Raw genomic sequence first — 18923 nt, 5'->3', positions numbered from 1 at the left:
GGTCCATAGCAAGCACCACAGCAGCCAGATGAGGGGCTCACTGTTGCAGAACTGAGCACCGAGGTTCATGAACCTGGTCAAGGACAGAGGGCTGCACAATACGGGACAGGGCACTCAAGGCCAGCACAGTCTGTGTCACTTGGATTGGGCTCGGACCAGATTCCAAGGGAGAGGGGGCTGGAACAAAGAGCAAGGCACATAAAAGAGCTGAATCAACTGGGTTTCAATAAGCACCCAGAGAAGAGGCCAGTGTGGCTTCATTGTCCAGTAAAAGAAAGGGAAGCAATTCCTGGCGGTGGGCACTTTCCCACTTTGGGGAAGGATGTTTGCAAGAGGAACAGAGCAGTGGCTGTATTTAACCAAAATCAGAGGGATAGCAAATTTCACCGAAACCAGGCAGCTATGATGGGAGAGACAGATCCTTTCACCCTGGGGCAATGAGAAATACTAGAGACTGTTGGTCCCATGTCCTTATCACAAGGATGTCAGGATGACAGTTGTGGCCACTTGCCAGCACATGTAAGAAATCCCAGGAACTCTCGAGGAAGGGGTGGGATGAGAGAAGGCTCTAGCGATTTTCTATATGGAAAATCAGCCAGAGAGTTGATGTTTGGTTTCTTTTAGCATGACCCCATTTTGCATTTTACTAATATATCAAAATATGATCCCAACAAAGCCACCTATCAGAAAAAAAAAAAAAAAATAGGTCATGATCTGTAACTCAAAACCAGGGATTACCACAGGGCCCAGGGTAGATGTCCGGAGAACAGCCCCTTTGAAGATGATCACATCTACGTAAAATTTCCCAGAAGAACCTGGAGCAAACAGGAAGCACCCTCCTATTCTCTCTTCAAAGTGTCTATTTGCCAACAGGCAGAGGAGACAGGGTAGGAGTCTGTGCCCATTTTAAAAAATTAACCCTTTTAATTAAAAAATATTTTAGCTATCTAAAGATATAGATAGTAATAAACATTCGTGTAGCCATTACTCAGTATAAGAGAGAAAATATTCCACATATAAATGGAGCCCCTTCTTACCCCTCCCTGGTCTTCCTGTCTGACTTCCCTGGAGGGAGCCACTTTTCTGAATTTACTGGTTATTCCAAACATGTGGGGTTTTTTTAATGTTTATTTATTTATTTTGAGAGTAAGAGAGAGCATGAGTGGGGCAGGGGCAGAGAGAGAGAGAAAGAGAGAGAGAGAGAGAGTGAGAGAGTGAGAATATCCCAAGCAGGCTCTACGCTGTCAGCACAGAGCCCAACACGGGTCTCAATCCCAGAAACCATGAGACCATGATCAAAGTGGAAATCGAGAGTGGGACACTTAACCTACTGAGCCACCCAGGCACCCCACCAAACATGTTTTTATACTTAATTATACATGTAAATATTTATAAGTAAAATATTATTTTGTATGATATTAAATTCAGTATGAATGACATCCTTCCATAATTTGCTTTTGCATTCAACATTACTTCCACTTAATATTATATCTCACTAGCACATCCGTTCATCTTCTCACTGTAATGCATAGTATTCCATTATATGTACATATCAAACTCTAAAGAGTTGGTCTTCTGGTTGACAGAAGTTTGGGTTGCTTTCTAACTCTTAAAAACCATGCTGTGCTCTCTTCCTCCCTGGCTGCCTAAAGCTCGACCGCCATCATGAATGACACAGTAACTATCCAGACCAGGAAGTTCATGACCAACCGACTACTTCAGCGGAAACAGATGGTCATCGATGTTCTTCACCCCGGAAAGGCAACAGTACCTAAGACAGAAATTCGGGAAAAACTAGCCAAAATGTACAAGACCACACCAGATGTCATCTTTGTATTTGGATTCAGAACCCATTTTGGAGGTGGCAAGACAACTGGCTTTGGCATGATTCCTTGGATGATGCAAAGAAAAATGAACCCAAACATAGACTTGCAAGACATGGCCTGTATGAGAAGAAAAAGACGTCAAGAAAACAGTGAAAGGAATGCAAGAACCGAATGAAGAAAGTCAGGGGAATTGCAAAAGCTAATGTTGGTGCTGGCAAAAAGAAGTGAGCTGGAGATTGGACAACAGAAGGAGTAAAGAGGCTGCAGGAACTATCTGGTGATTGTGCAGATTTTTCATGAGAGGATTAATAAACTAAGAACTTAAAAAAAAAAAAAAACATGCTGTAGAGAATATTCCCGAACACAGCTCCTTTTCATAGGTATTAGACTTCCTCTAGATTTACCTAAGAATGAAACTTCTGGGTCATAGGGCAAGTACATCTTTAATTTTACTAGACAGTACCTAATTGCTCTCCAAAGTATACACAACGTAACCCCCTCCATTAGTGAATGGGTGTTATCTCTGGTTCTAGATCCAACACGAAGAGTGTAATTCAGAGGAGGGGGGGATCTGGTAAGTGTGAAATGATGTCTCCCTGTGATTTCAATATATGGTAGGCCTTTGATTCCCAGCAAGGTTGAACATCTTTTCCTATGCTCATTATTCTATAGCATCACTGTACTGTTAGAACTACACTTGCATGCTTTGAAAAACCAAAGAAAATTTTCTTTTAATTTATAAAAGTTTGAACAAGTTGAAGTTCATCACTTCCTCATTGGAAATCTCGGGAGAGGCAGGAGGAGCTGTGGATGTAGGCAGAGGGAAGACTGCCTTTTGCATACTGGCTTTGAGGCCGGGATTTTTCAAATGAGCCCTAACTTCAGAGATAAAGCACATGAAGCAGAACTCCAGTAATCCCTGGGCAAGTTGGAGAACACATCTTTTTAGACCTTGTCAACGTTGTCCAGGAAAAGTTTAGCATGCTTTCACGGTGCCCTTCGCCCGTAAGAGGCACACTAGGTGGACACCACAAATGAACTGAAGGAACCAGAGGAACCATCGGTCCATCTTTCTGCTGCAGGAAGTACCATGTACTTACCATCCCAACAGATCAAATCACTCCTCTAATAACAGAGGCCTGGAAGGAGATTTCACAACTTCCTGACATTCCCAAACACTCTTAAATGGAATCTGAGTTAATCCACTTTGAACACCTCCCTCTCATAGCATTGATGTCATGGAATAGTACTCTTCGCTTCTGGATCTTTCCTTGACAACACTGTTAGTACGTTGAGGACTCCTCTTAATACCTCCTGTCCCTGGCACAAGGACAGATGAAGTAGTTTGGAAATGCAGGAGGGCAGGGACTGTATCTTATTCAACTTCAAAGTTTCAGGAGGCATTTGATTATGTTTCTTAAGGGAAAGCGTTTCTTCCACACTAAATCTTTTCCAAGCCGGAAGACCAGAGTAAACATGGAAATAAGCCCTCTCGCTCAGAGCACAGAACTCTAGAAAATACCTTGGGATGCTTCTTCTCCATGAAGCCTTCCCTGACATCCCCCACCTCAAAACAATCCCGCCTCCTCTGTGACTGCATTGGTACCACACTGTGCCTAGTATTCCCATGGAAAGCAAATTATCTGGCAAACAGCAATAATAAAGAGGGACAGAGTACACACCGTGTTCCAGGAACTATTCTAAGTACCTTACGAGTACTAATTTTGTCCTTCTTTGGGGTAAATACTATGACTGTCCCCGTTTTACTCAGTTTTGAGGAAGCTGAGTCTCAGGGAGGATATAGTTCTGGAAGTGGTGGAATTTAAATTTGGACGCTAGCAATTTGACCCCAGAATCTACACTAGGAGCCACCAGGCTACACCAAAGCCACTCCTGGCTAGACGTACATAAGCGAGTCAGCGCTTCTCGCTGTTGTTCTTGGTGAAAATGCAGCTGTGCACTTCATGAGAAATTAATTACCCTTTGCGTCCTTATCTCTGACACCCACATCAAATCCCCAAGGCCCTGAAGAATTTGCTGATCCCATCCTTGTTTATTAACGAGAGCTCCAGGTCACATGGGCTTGCCATACACGCACCGTCTGCCTCACTTGAAAAGACGGAGGCCCCGGCGGCGGCGGGGGGGTGGGGAGCGAACCTTGCTCACAGCACCCCCTCAGCACGCGGTGACTTACACCAGCGCTTCTCAGATGATTGTTGAGCCACCGCCACCACTGATAACTATGAGTCACCAGGCGCTTTGTACTTGTCGTATCCCCTATGCCACAGACCCCCTTCACTCCTATGCCACAGGTATTACTGGCATTTTCATTTCACACATGATGAAAACCCCAGGCTCAGAAAGGCCAAATTGCTAAATCCCTTCTCTAAGGAAGTTCTGCTAATTAGTGGATGCTATCAGAATAGATTAGACACTCAAACCTAGACTCCCCACAACACAACATCTTTTGCTACTCATTAAGTTGGTATCTTTTATTTTTCTTCTTTGCCTGTATGCACATCCGTACACACAACTAACTTCTCTTCCTGGACCAGTGGACTAGGGGTCAGATCAAAAAAAAAGAGGGAAGAGGGCACCTGGATGGCTCCGTCGGTTAAGCATCAGACTCTGGATTTCGGCTCAGGTCATGATCTCACAGTCGTGAGATCCCGCCCCACATCAGGCTCCATGCTGAGCCTTGGGATTCTCTCTCTCTCTCTCTCTCTCTCTCTGTCTCTCTCTCTCTCCCTCTGCCCCTCCCCACTCTCAAAATAAACAAAGATTTTTTTTAAAAGATGTTCCATGAACTGTGAATGAATGAAAGAATGAATGAGCACATGGAGTAATGATATAAGTATTCCCTGGGTGCTAACTCTGTGCCCGTCACCCAGCTAGGTGCCACAAATACCACAGTGACTAAAGCACAGCCTTAGCCTTCTGGGAGTTTCTAGTCTGTTACCACATGCATCTCAGCGGTAACTAGATCTGTGAAAAAATTCACCTTGTCAGAGCCTAGTCTGAGCAAGGAATGGTATGCAGAAGGGAAGAAAGCCAGGCGCTGTTTTAGCATCAACAGAGGAGACTAGAAGCACATCGCATGGGGGCAATCTCCAGACACACAGTGTTCTGAAAGAGTTAAAGAGAACCTGTAGGCCCCACTGATCAGGAGAGCAATGCCCACTCAGGTTCCCAGAGGGTGAGCCTATGTCCCAGTTGACCCGGGACACTTACCCAGACAGCGCCAACGGATGCCTGCCTCCCCAGTGTCCCCTCCAGTGACCCTTTCACTCTTGAACAGGCCCTGGTTTAGACAGTAAATTACATGGTCGTCCTTGCCTTCCAGGAAATTTATGACCTTTTCCAACAGCCCCTGGGCAGGAAAACAATTTGGCTTCTCAAGGTCATTGAGCTGGCTTCTTTCTGCTCCTTTGTTACAGAGTGTCTCCTCACAGCCACCACCCTGCAACCGGCCCAGGCTCAAGGGTGCCACGCCCCGCATCGGTGCCCATGTCTCTGTCCAGTGTTCACACTGAAGCCCAAACTATTCACCATCAGATCCCAAAACGTAGGAACCTTAAGTCCAAGGACATCTGTCTTATATCCTGGCTCTGAAAATTTCTTCCTGTGTGATCTTAGACAAGCCACTCCACCCCTCCGAGCCTCAGTTTCCTCATCTATAAGAGAGAGTAACAGCACTCATCTCATCTCATGGGATTATTGCAGGAAGTAGAATGAGTGAAAAAACCCAGCACAGTGCCTCATATACAGGACGCACCTGCCTGCAGCAGGCTTTCTGGAACACGTGAGCTCTCGGACATAAAGGGCACGGATAACATGAACACCTCAGGAAGCCCAGTAAATGACTGGGCCTCAGGCCCCGGCCTTACCAAGCTGGAACTGCTTCTTCCTCTTTACAGAACATGGAAAACATGGCACAACCACTTCGTAAAACTGACGGTACCTCCTGAAGCTGACCACACACGTTCCCTGGGATCCAGCATCTCCACTCCCCGGACGTACCAACGGGAATGCACCCATGGGTTGACCCAAGGACAAGTGCACAAATGCTCACAGTGACACTGTCCGCTAACCGCCTCAATCTTGGCAACCAGCCATATGCCCATCAACAGAAGGGCGGATGCATCAAGTGTGTGACGGTCACATAATGGAATGCTACACGACAGTGACAATGAGTGGTCTACACAACAACACTGCGCTGAGCAAAAAGAGCCAGACCCCAATGAGTACACACCATATGATTGCATTTATAGGACGTTCAAGAATAGGCAAAACAAGGGGCGCCTGGGAGGCTCAGTCGGTTGAGCATCTGACTTCAGCTCAGGTCATGATCTCATGGTTTGTGGGTTCGACCCCCACGTCGGGTTCTGTGCTAACAGCTCAGAGACTGCAGCCTGCTTCGGATTCTGTGTCTCCCTCTCTCTCTGCCCCTCCCCTGCTCATACTCTCTGTCTTTCTCAAAAATAAACATTAAAAAAAAGAAGAACAGGCAAAACTAATCAACTGCGTTGGAAGTCAGGATTATGGAAGGGGAGTAGCCAGAAGGAGGCATGGGGGCTTCTTAGCCCAGAGACAGTTGGGAGGCAGGGGCTTTAGAATATTCTGTTTCTTGGGGCATCTGGGTGGCTCAGTTGGTTAAGCCGCTGACTTCGGCTCAGGTCATGATCTTCCACTCCGTGAGTTCGAGCCCCATGTCGGGCTCTGTGCTGACAGCTCAGAGCCTGGATCCTGCTTCGGATTCTGTGTGTGTGTCTCTCTCTCTCTCTGCCCCTCTGCCTCTCATGCTCTCTCTCTGTCTCTCTCAAAAATAAATAAACACTAAAAATTAAAAAAAAAAAGAATATCCTGTTTCTTGATCTGGATACTTACTACACAGGTATGCTTAGTGGGTGAAAATCCATTGGGCTACATACTTATAAACTGCATTTTTCAGTCATGTTGAACATCAACAAAAAGTTATAAAAACTTTAAAATGCAAAATGTATTTCTTTTTGTGGTACAGAGTAGATCAGACTAAGTAGCACACTGAGCAAAGCCAGTCAGATATTTTACTTAATAATATAAGTAAAGTGTTGCTCCCCCCAACCCTACAGCTCTGTGCCGGGCACCGTGCAGGGTGCTGGGTGAACAGGGCTAATGAGACTTGGTGGCTGTCCTCCATCATCATCATCGCTAACATTTCTTAGTGTTCCCTATGTGTCAGCCCTGGTGTCATGGCTTCTTTTTTTTTTTTTTTTTTTTTTTTTACCAAATCATGCATGAACTTTATCTTTATCACAACCTATTTTACAGATGAGGAAACTGAGGCCCAGAGAGGTAAAGTAACTCACGCACGACGTCACAGCTAGCGAGAACTGGAACCTGAATCTGAACCCAGGGGCTGTGCCCATAAATCCGGTCTATCGGCTCTGGTAGCCCCAGCTTTCACTTAGACAGGCACAGACATCAATAACATGACCCATTCAGGGCCGCAGTGATGGGGAATCATCATCTGTGTGTCTAGAAAAGGCAGTTCCTAACTCTGGGCAGCTCCTAGCCCAGTGCCACATGACAGGTAACAGACTGATAAATATGTTGACAGAGATTAAAAAGAAAAGGGTTAAAATGGCCTGGCCCTACTACTGCCCCAAGTCCACAGAAACTCTGAGTTTGCTTCAAGCCACCTTTGGCGGTGTGGGAATACTGACCCATCTTCCTGCTGACATGGAGTTTACTCCCTTCCCTTGCCACCTGGTCCTGGGACCTTGAGGCTGGGGAACGCGGTGTCTGGGAGGAAGTGAGGGAGGGTTGACACTGCCCTCCAGGAATGTGGTCAGACATTGAGCTGTGAGTCTAGGTCCCTGAGTCGGGCACACGGTGCATCCATCACACAGGCAAGCTTTGCTTTGGCACGCGGGCAGGCCATCAGTATCTGTGACCCGAAAGGCTGAATATTCAACACAGCACCAAAGGTTGCCCCCATGCTTAGGACAAAGCAGAAAGAAACAAACACTCCCTAAGGGCAAATCAGATCTGGCAGAGACCCATGCCGGCATGACGTGAATACCTATGTGATATGGGGGCAGGAAGGCAGCCTCCCAGTGGACCAGCAGGGTTCTTGAGACTGCGCCCCTCAGTATTATAGAAACACTGGCAAGATGCAAAGGAATTCCCAAAGGTCAACTTGTCCAGTGCCCCCCGTCTCCAGACAGGATGGCAACAAAGCCATCCTGAGCTTCTACACAGATACACCTACATCTGAGCTTCTACACAGATACACCTACACCCATCAGCCCAGCATGGGGAGGCGGGGGCAAATGAAAATTTGGCAGTAAAAATTAAAACATTTGCTCAGTCTATTCAGTTAGGACACCACCTTATTTGTAAGGAAACCTAGTTGGGTCTCACCTAGAAAACACACAGAATAGAGCACAAGAAAAGAATGCACTGTGTCATATTCTAGAAATAATGGACTAGAAAGTAATGGACTGCTCCAATGTGGAATTTAAGATACAAAACAGATGATCATAAGGGAAGGGAAGCAAAAATAATATAAAAACAGAGAGGGAGGCAAACCATAAGAGACCCTTAAATACAGAGAACAAAGTGAGGGTTACTGGAGGAGTGTTGGGTGGGGGGTGGGCTAAATGGGTGAAGGGCATTAAGGAGGATGCTTGTTGGGTTGAGCACTGGGTGTTATATGTAGGGGATGAATCACTAAATTCTATTCCTTAAATCATTATTACGCTAGATGTTAACTAACTTGGATTTACATTAAAAAATGCAAAATACAAAAATACAAAAAAGAGAAAAGAAAAAAGAAAAAAGAATGGGCTGCTCCAAAACAAGTTCATATGAAGTAGTCAATATTTCTGGAGCAGGCAGGGGGTTCTCTGGAAGGGCTCTTGAGGTCATCATCTCACCACGCAGCCTCAGTCAACCCCATGTGGAGCCCTGAAGCTGGGATGCCCTTCAGAATCTTCCCACATTGGTCTAGAGGGGCCAGGCCTTCATCACGCCCATCAATCATTGGATGCAGGTGACCCAAGAGAGGAGTGTGGGCAGGAGTGATGATAGGCAGGGCAACTCTCTTCAGTGGGCTGACCACTGCCAGCGCCACCCGCCACTGGGGTCAGGCCAGAGCGAGGGTCAGGGTGGCACAGTATATGCCCGCTACTCAGAGATTTGGCCCCAGGTGATCTGAGTGTAGAGTCTTCACGCCTGACCATTAAATTACACTGCCTGATTTGTTCCATCGGGACGGTTCTCCCATCTAATGGATCGGTCTTTGACATTTTCTACTGCCTTCCTGCATGGGCAGTGATGGAGGAGAACCAAGCAGGGAAGGCTAAACTGATGAGAAGGTGGGGGGTTGGCCACAGGGCCTGATGCCCAATAGCTTTCCCAGGGGACAAACGAGGCCCACACAAAACGTGCACTCATATCCCAGATGGTCGCCAGGGCTAGGTACATCAATCACTCAGCCTGAGTGCCAGAATGCAGCTTTCCTGGGTGATGGATGCTTGATATGTCAGACGCAAGGACCCAAACTGGTGATCATCAGGATGAAACCATGTTTAATAACTGACTGATGTTAAAATAAATAACCCCACAAGAATGGCATGATCTCAAATATATAGAGCCGTGGGTGTCTTGGCCTAAAGAAATCAGACAAAATAAAAAGAAGTTTGATGCATTGCAGGGATAACCTTGATAGATGCTCAAGGGGAAGAAAAGTATGCTGCAGAGTAATGTGCAGCTAGACTCAGTTTCATGAAAAACATTCAAACAACAGCCGCTATGCCTGAATACACACCTGCAGGTATTTGTATGAACAAGGGAAAAGACAAATATAATCCTAGGCTATTGACATTAATTGCGAGGGTGTGGAGAGGGGGTATTCACTTTCCACTTGTCTTTTTGTATTTCTAGATGATGCCCATTCACTTGTTTAAGTAAAAATTATTCATAATTTGGAAAAATCAAAGAATATGCTTTTTAAAGTATCAGCATCGTGTCATGTGCATAGTGGGGTCCCATATAAAAGTATTATTTCATTTTCTCTCCCCCCTCACCTCCATCAGGGCAGCTCCTAGTTGTCCACTAGGGGTTGATCAAAAGGCCGAGATTTTTCTGCGCCCTCCCCTTAATCATTAGAAGAGAACTTTATCTTAATATTCTTCCACACACAATATGCATCTGCCATCAAAATAAATCTGCCACTAAAATCTATAAAAATTATGCAACATGTTCTGTAGTCAAATGGCGATGCTGACCATAGCAAGCCAACTCCCAATTATCTTGGCACATATACATGGAAAGCCCAGAGAAGCCAAAACCCAACTTTTCACCACATCTGCCGACAAGAAGCCAAAGGCTTGGTTTTATGTTTCTCTCATCTTTCCCTGTCCCTGGCTACTCCTCAGGAGAGGTGTTCCAGAGGGCAAGAACCAACAGAGAGTACAGAGATGGTCCACAAAGGGTCCACATAGTCTATAAACTGGGTGGTTCTATATGGTTGACTATGGGGATTTGTTCTTGCAATCCCATTAGTACCTGGGCAAAGCCCTACTCTTTCCTCAAGAGTTAATTCAGAAATCACGGAGTTGAACCAAGGGTGTAATTGACATTGTTGGGCTACCAGGTGTGGATTCAACAAGGCAATTTGACTTTTATGAGCTCCAAACATGTAGAAGGCATGAAGGAGACTCAGTTCTTCCTTGCCTGCTAATGCAATGTGTTAAATGTTATGACAGAGCTGTGTGCCATGTTTGTGGGAGTGAGGAAGAAGGAGTGATTGGGGCAGGCGGGGAAAGCCTTGCAAAGGGCATTACAGGGGGAAGCAGACACCTGAGCAAGCCTGGCAGGACAAGTGGACCAGGAAGACAAGGACTGAGGAAGGTCCTTTCAGGTAGACAGAACTATGAACAAGGATACAGAGGTAGGATATGCTTGTGACCAGGTTAAGTGCAATAAAACCAAAATTATCCCCTGGAGGAATGATGGGACTTGCTGGTCGACACAGCAGCCAGACATTCAGGAGCATCGCACTAACACACCCGGGGGGCCTGGCCTGACCTGTGCCATCTTAAAAGGACACCCGTTGGGGCGCCTGGGTGGCGCAGTCGGTTGAGCGTCCGACTTCAGCCAGGTCATGATCTCACGGTCCGTGAGTTCGAGCCCCGTGTCGGGCTCTGGGCTGATGGCTCAGAGCCTGGAGCCTGTTTCCGATTCAGTGTCTCCCTCTCTCTCTGCCCCTCCCCCGTTCATGCTCTGTCTCTCTCTGTCCCAAAAATAAATAAACGTTGAAAAAAAAAATTTTTTTAAAAGGACACCTGTTACCTCCGAAACCAGTTTTTCTTCATCACCCCAGCTCATTATCTTTGCCTACCACATCCCTTACTCTGCCTGTAATCCTGGCTTTGGATTTTGACTTTAATCTAGTTCGTTTCCTTTCACTTGGTTAATTGCCAGAAACTACAACCATTACAGCGAGAGCTAACATTTGTTGAGTGCTTCCACGAGGCCAGGGGCTGACGATCCTCTCAACCATCCTGCGAGGGCCGTATTATTTATTATCATCCCCCTTTTTCAGGTGAGAAAACAGACTCAGAGAGGTAAATAATATGCAAGGTCTTAAAACAGGTAAGGGGGCGCACCAGGATGCAAGCACAGGTTTGTCTGATTCTAGAACCCACATTCTGGACCACCATGCCGTCATGTCCCTCCCTAAGATATACTCTCTGTTCATGTCTGAGATTCAGAGCAGGAGCCATCAAACTTCTTCTGTTAAAGGGCCAGACAGTAAATATTTTTGAGCCATACAGTCTCTTTCACAACATTCAACTCTTGCCCTTTTAGCATGACAGCAGCCAGAGAGAATACATAAACAAATGTCATGGCTGCATTCCAATAAAACTTTACTTATAAAACAAGGCCAGCAGTCTGGATTTGGCTGTTGAAACTCCTGGCTCCTAATCTACAGTAGTTTGTTCATTCTTTCATTCAATTAGCCAACAATTACTGAGTGTCTACCTTGTACCCAGCACGACCCCAGGTTAGGGGGATACAGGGAACACCACACAAGTGCCTGCCCTCATGAAGTGTAATCTAAGCAAAGAGTTGGCTCTGTGTGTGTGTGTGTGTGTGTGTGTGTGTGTGTGTGTGTGTGTGTGGAGGGGGGTGGTTTACCCATGCCTGCTACCCTGAATATTAACCTTGGGACCCTTCACTCTTTCCTTAGACCTTAGGCTCTCTCACTCACACTTCAGATCACTTGGGGAGCTTACAAAACTGTCAATGCCTGGGCCCCACTCCCCAGAGATTCTAATTTAATTGCCATGGGGTGGGCCCAGGTTTTGACATGTTTACAAGCTTCCCAGGTGATTCTAAGGTGCAGCCAGGGATGCAACAGAACTGCTTGGGCAGCTATTGCCTTCCCGTTTCTTCCACTCACTTACGGTGTGAAAGAGGGGAAGTCCTTTAAGCTCTCAGATTCTGAGCTGTAAAACAGGGTGCAGGCCAATCTCATAGGATTATTCTAAGGATGAAATGAGGCCACATGCCTTTCAAACTGTAGGCCGTTACATAAATGTAAGGTACTATTGTTACCGTGTCATTATTATTCCGTTTTAATGGTAGGTACTGCCTCAATGACTTCTCTCCCCAGTTTTGACTTTGATTCTTTGAACCAAGACAGCGTTTGGGATTTCTAAAACAATCTGTATGGAGGGTTCGCTAATAGCCCGGGTTCATGGGTCAGTGAGCTGGTGGCCTTTCCTTTCTTCCAGGAGAGGATCACATGGGGCTATTTGTTTGACATGGGGAACACTGATCTGTGCCGCCTCACTTTTGTATTAAAGGTCTCCATCTCCAGGCTGAGATAGCTGACCTTTGAGCACTGATGTTAAGCCCTGAATAAGTAGCTTATTTGCTTTGACTCATGGACAAATGTCCAAAGCCATGCACTTTCTTAAGCTTAGAACCAGAGAGGGAGAAGGCACTAACATTTTGCTAAGCTCCGAGCACTTTGCTAGATCTTTCCCATATATATTTCATTTTCAGTACAACCCTGGGAAGTAAAAAGAGTCATTGTTTTCATTTGACAGATGAAAAAGGATCAGAAACAATGCATTTCTTGGAACCTGGGGATTCCAGAACTCAAACCTGGGTCTACTTGATTCAGAAGCTCCTTCCACTGCATGGCAAGGCATCCTACAAATAACTCAGCTCCCCTCTGGCCAGGACTCAGAGATAGAAAACTGCCTAAAGTTTATTTTTTCTAGGTTTTTTTTTTCCCTTTGCTCTTTTTTTTCTGTGTACAGGAGACCAAGAAAGAACCCCACGACACCTGTTAACACCCATAGTCTGATAAACCTTGCACATTACTAGCATAACGACACATACAAATCCAAAGAAAAAGCAATCCCCCTCTGCACAGCATCTTGACAGTGCAGTTTTATAACCTCATAATGAAACAAAAAACAAACAAACCAAAAAATGTGAGAAGGGAGCTGGAGAAACAGATACTGCCAGGAGCGAGGAATTCACTGATCCCCCGATCTGGGCCATCTCAAGAGAAGTTGGCCACTGGCTGAGCCTCTGAAAAGTCATCCCAGGCCACAGTTAAAGAGAGAGCTTGAACAAAACAGAAACAAATGTGATCTTCAACATCTTAAATGTCAACTTGAAGGATAACTTAGAAGCTCTGCGATGGGCCATGAGAACCTGCAGCTGCCCTCTCCAGTACTGTCCGATGGACTAGCCAACTCCCCAAGACAGTGTATCAACCGGGGGCAGCCGCCCCACCCCATATGCCCCGGAGATGCTTACGGATAGCTGAACGTCCATACTTTACAACCCATCGGAGTTGGCTGCTTAATCAACCTCCGACCTCAGGCTGGTTCTACAAGACTCACCTGGTTCTCGAGCTTCCTGCCCCGCCCCCGCCACACACATACAACCTTCTCCCTCCTGAGAGATCTCCACCACAGAAGTGGTTTCCAGATCAGATACTCAGGATGCCTGCTACCTTCTCCCACATGCTCACGCAGGCTCACTCTACTGGTCACCTTCTCTAGAGGGCAGAAATACGGGTAACCTGGGCCCTAGGACTGCCACCCACTGGCCCTCAATAATGGAAAACAGGTGGCCAGAGCTGGGGAAAGGTCCTTTCCCCAAAACCTAGACTCCCGATGGCTGAAAAATGAAGAGATAAAATTATGCTATCCCCTTTATCAAGGATCTACAACATCACTAGCTCTGTTCTTAGTTCTTTTCCATAAATATCATTTTTGTAATAACCTTGTGGGGTAATTATCCTCCTTTTACAGATGAGGAAGCTAAAACGCAGAAGGAAAAAGTAACTTATATGCCAGGTTCCTAATTCTCTCCCAGGGCAATTTTCTCTGAGGTCTGCACTGTTTCCATCTTGCCAGGGTATACCTCAAGTCCAGCGCCAAAGGACACAGGATCCCCAAACACAGAGGCTCTGGCTGTGGAGACCTCCTCTGCTATCAAAGCCCAAGTTGTTCTTCCTGCCAGGTGTGTTTGCCCTTCGGACCTTCAGGGGAGCCTGAGAATGCATCCTCTCTAAATATTCTCATCTCAGAGATGACCCAAGAGCAGGCCAGAAGCTGGAGCTGACAGAAGAAGCAGGGAGATCAGTGGCCTGGGAATTCGACCTGGGTCTGAAGTTGTTGAAATGTCTCCCACAGCAATCCCAGAAAGGTTAGAATCCCACCAACGCTCCAGAAAAACCCCACGCGATGAAAGAGTTGAAAGCCCTCGACTGGCCTGAAGGAGTCTTCTGATGGGACGAGAGTATTTCTGAGAGTCTGTCTCCTCTGGGTCCCCCCTGCCCCTGGGTCTTCAGCCTTCTATTTGCAAATATTGGGAATGAGTGGCGATGTTTAAAATTGGTACTTCCACTGGCTCCACTAAAATCAAAGAAGCCTGTGCCTCATTAATGATTTTGCTGCCTCCCAGCCACCTGCAGGTAGGCATGCCCTTGCCTTTACCCCTGGATCCCAGGCTCTTCAGGAAGGGGCAGAGTCTAACCTGTTTAGTTTCAAAAACTCCGGGGGCGGGGGGTTGGGAAAGCAGACCCGGGAGAGAACATGTTCCCACAGAAAGCAGTAGGCTTTCCACCTCCCCCACACTCACCAAAAGAAAACACATTCACAGGCCTCCCTACTGGTCCTGCCCTCTCCGCCTCCCGCTTCCTGAACTCCTGACTTTTTTCAGAGTTCTAACGCCCAGGACAAGTTTCTCTCCTCTTCTTGTCCTGATGGGGGCACGAGTATTCACTCAGCATCCCAGGATGTGGAGGAACAGTTCTGAAAACTCAGGAGTGAGCATGCAACTAGCCGGCAGCAAGACCATAATAGCCTAGTTGTTTTTTGTAAAGGAAGAACCACCGGGAGTCGGATGCAGCTCCCAGCACAGAGGAGAAATGGGCTGTGTGTGCTGTCACGGCAGAGGCCAGGACCATCCCTGCACAGTGACAAACGAATAAACATGAGCCTGCACGTGCATGCCTCGGTACCCAGCTACCGTTTACGTGCACTTTTGTTTACACGGCCCTTGGGATGGTTTCCTTCTTCTTCATCACATTGAAAGCAAAGACATAACTCCTGAAGCGAAAACGAGTCTATTTCCGACACTGCTGTCTGCTTCCCTAAGGGTCAATTTGTGTAATTTCTAAAATCCACCCCAAATCTCGAACTTCCTGTGGGTCCGTTTTTACATCTAGATTTCCTCCCTGTCCTGTACATTCTCTCATTTTTTTTCCTAGGACACAGGGAGGGTCCAGCAACCTTCCTCCCACCCAAACATTGTAGGCTGGCTCTGTTGCAAAATATAAAACCAGAGACCAGGCTAGGGCAGAGCTGAAAAGTCTCTCGTTGTGGTCACTGGTTCTTGGACCCAACACTGACATCCAGCGATGTGCAGTGGGCCATTCAGGGCTGGTGGACCCACACGGCCTGCACCCCAGCCTCCTATCTGAGAGCACAATCTCCCTCTACTTCCTAGGGAAAATCCATCCCCTCCAGTAGCCCACTTTTCAGAGAAATCCAAGAAACTGACACCAAACCCGGAAGAGGGAGAAGCACTAAACTAAACTTTCCAAAGATGGGAAGTTGCTTTCTTTGCCCTGTAGACTTCAAGGAAAGTCCTCCAGGGAGTGTTCCCTGGAGAGGCGTAATCTGCCTTCCTACCTTCCCAGGAACTTTGCAAATCCACCACAGAGTTGTGGAAAAGTAGCCAAGGCAGAGAGAGAAGAGTTAAATCAAGCCCAGACCTCAGCAATCTGTGTTCAATTTTGATAAAAATCTCTCTCCCTCTCCCCCACCACCCCCCTTCCTCCACCCCACGGTTCAGACATGTCTCTTTATGTTAGGAGCTTGCATCTTGTTTGGGGCACCGCGGCGCTCCCTCCCCGAGAACCAGGCGCGTCCCTCACCTTGGGCACATGTGACAGACGCATCCATCCCTCTCCCGGGGCAGGACCCGACCCAGAACCGCAGTGTCCTGGCCCCACCGCCGCCTCCTCCTCATCCTCCTTACAATTAATTACCTGCCTCCAGACCGGATCCTGCCTTCCTCGATTAAGTCAAAGTCTCATTGCCTGATGTCAGGGCCACAGCAGGAGGCTGGGCGGCCGCCACAGGTGCCGAGGTCCCTGGAGTCAGGACCCCCTTTCTGGGATGCTCCTTCTCTCGCCCAAGGTTCCCCACTGCGGCTGAGAGCAAGAACCTCCCGCTCCCCCTGCCCTGCCTGCTGGCCAGAGGCCAAGTTTGCAAGTGGGAGCTGGGGCTTGGGAAGAGTTAAATCACCCGAATAAAGGCACAAGGCTGAGCCCCGGGAAGAGCCACCACCACGAAGTTGTCAGTTTGGGGGGTACCGGCTAACGTTCGTTGGTCCACTTGTGACAACAAGGAATCCGATTTCAAAGCCACACACAAAAAAAGCATTTCTTTAAAAAAAAAAAAAAAGTTTTCCAAAGACACTTCCTGCGTCCAGATGTGCCAAGACCGACAGACAGACACACACGCAAATCACGCCCCGTACACACACAGACACGCACACAGGCCCCGGGAGCCCCCTCGAGGGCCGCTGGCTCCCGCAAACACTTTGCAGAAACACAACAGGCAGCCCGCGGAGGGGCCGCCTTTGCAGTCCCCTCTCGGCGGTGCAGAGAAAGCAAGGGGGGGAGAAGCGAGGAGGTGCCGGCAGAAAGCGCCCCGCCGCCCCGCCCGGCCCGGAGCGAAGCGGAGCAGAGGCAGGGCCGCGCACTTACTCCGAGGACCCCATGGCGCGGCCGCCGCTCCCCGCAGCCCCGAAGCCGCCGCCGCCGCCGCCGCCGGCCGCCGCTCGCCCCGGCTCCTCTGGGCGCCCCCGGGCTCCGAGAGCGGGCGGCGCGGCTCCCCGCCCGGCCGGCCCGCGCCCCCGCCCGCCCCGCTCTGACGTCAGGCGTCTTGGAGCGGGATATTTATGGCAAGGATACTCTGAACGTTCCCTAGGTAGAGTTCTGATTGCAGTTCCTTGGGATTTGTAATTTTCACACTTTCAGACAGAGAGGAGGGGAGGGAGGCAGGGCGAGCGCGGCCGGCAGGGCGAGGCAGACAATGAGGGTAGCTGTTTCCAACTTTGGCAAGAAGCCTTCCCAGGGCTCCCTCTGTTTGGGAAACAAGTAAGGGTCAAGGAGGCCAGAGTGGCGACCTGGGCAGCGGGGGGGTTTCTGCCCGCTCCTCCCCTGGGGAAGGGGCTGGAAGACCTGGTCTGAGCCGGCCGCGGGGTCAGGTGCTGGGGGATGCCTCTGTTCTCCAAAGTGTGCTCCCGTGGGAGAAGGAGTCCCAGGAAGGTGCTAGGGCCGGGATAGAGATAAATCAGGCAGACCAGAACAGCTAATTAGAAGCCCTGGTCCACACCCTAACAACTTTTCCATTTCTTCTTTGGGAGTGTGTACGTATAAAAAAAAAAAAAAAAAGTTTATTTTTATTAAATTACGTTCCACACTCCCTGCCTCTGTATAGCTTTTCCAACTCAGTGCCAGTCAATTCATCTTACTTTACTGCTTATATAGAGAGTTTGAGCCGTTTACAATAGCTCTTATTCATGCTTTTAAAAAATTGCTTTTAATTTTTTTTTTTCTTCAATGTGATTGTGATCCACCTCTGTGACTGGGACTGGAAATTGCCTCAGTCAAGAGCAACGGTCTCTTCCATGATTGGCACCATCCACAGGGTGAGCATTCCACCTCTGACACCCCCCACAATCCCAGGAGTGTGCAGGCTGATGGTGCCCACACCAGATGATGACCCATGCAGTTTTCTAAGCGTTTAAGACCCGGAACCAGCAATCGTCTGTCCCTCCACCTAGCTAAAGGGGCTTAGGGAAATGGCTTGGCTTAAGGGCCATCTTTCAAGAGTGGAGAAAAAGAGGTCTAATGCTTTATCCTTCGTGATTCCCGAGGATTGGAGAATAAACGTAATTGCTCATGCAGTTCGATAACATAAATGTGTAGGTATCCAACTCCCCTTAAACGGAAAGGAGCACGGATAACCGCAAAGCATCACTAAAAAAACACAACTTTAGTGAACTTTCCATTAGCCCAGATGGGGTAGAGGTGGGGGGGGAGGTGTCTTAACCACAGTTACCGTGCAGCAGGGATTCAAGGAGTTGGAATGTGTTTACCCCTTTGGCAGGAGCTGGTTAGGGCTGATTGCCAGAAGGAGCCAAGTCTTGGGCCTGGGCCTCTTGGTGGGGGACAGCCAAAATGTTTTGGTCCAAGCCACAGAGGGCCCACAGCCCTGCTGTTTGGTCACTGTCAGTTTGCCCTCCTGAGCATAATAGCTCACTGCCACCTCCCTCCATCCCCTTCCTCCCATCAAGGCTCCACTGGCAGGATGAATCCTGCTCTGTAGTAGACATTAAAAATCGGCTTCCAAAAGCCAGTGACGGACCCCTTCTCTAAGGGGTCTACACTAAGGAACTCAGGAAACTGAAGTCTACGATATTCACTGCTCCGGGCTCCCTGGTGCTAGGGATAGCTAAGAAACCCGGTTCTGGCCAGTGAGGCTGGCATGCAGAAGACAA

General features: G+C 48.0%; 1 protein-coding gene and 1 pseudogene across 6 annotated transcripts in view; one reads left to right on the top strand and one right to left on the bottom strand.

Moving 5' to 3' along the window:
* Nucleotides 1-17216, bottom strand: part of DAAM2 (dishevelled associated activator of morphogenesis 2) — a 119533-nt gene extending 102317 nt beyond the window's left edge. For 2 of the 6 annotated variants that reach the window (XM_043591313.1, XM_043591319.1), the window contains exon 1: nucleotides 17125-17216. The gene's annotated coding sequence lies outside the window, so the exon portion shown is untranslated. Of the gene's footprint in view, nucleotides 1-16401; nucleotides 16566-17124 lie in introns of those variants that run through there. The other 4 variants (XM_043591315.1, XM_043591316.1, XM_043591312.1 and 1 more) reach the window with 3 other exon arrangements.
* Nucleotides 1613-2164, top strand: LOC122489486 (annotated as a pseudogene).
* Nucleotides 17217-18923: the final 1707 nt, after the last annotated feature.

Source organism: Prionailurus bengalensis, chromosome B2, assembly GCF_016509475.1.
Source record: "Prionailurus bengalensis isolate Pbe53 chromosome B2, Fcat_Pben_1.1_paternal_pri, whole genome shotgun sequence".
In the NCBI taxonomy this organism is placed as follows: Eukaryota; Metazoa; Chordata; class Mammalia; order Carnivora; family Felidae; genus Prionailurus; species Prionailurus bengalensis.
This window is presented reverse-complemented; position numbering and strand designations above follow the sequence as displayed.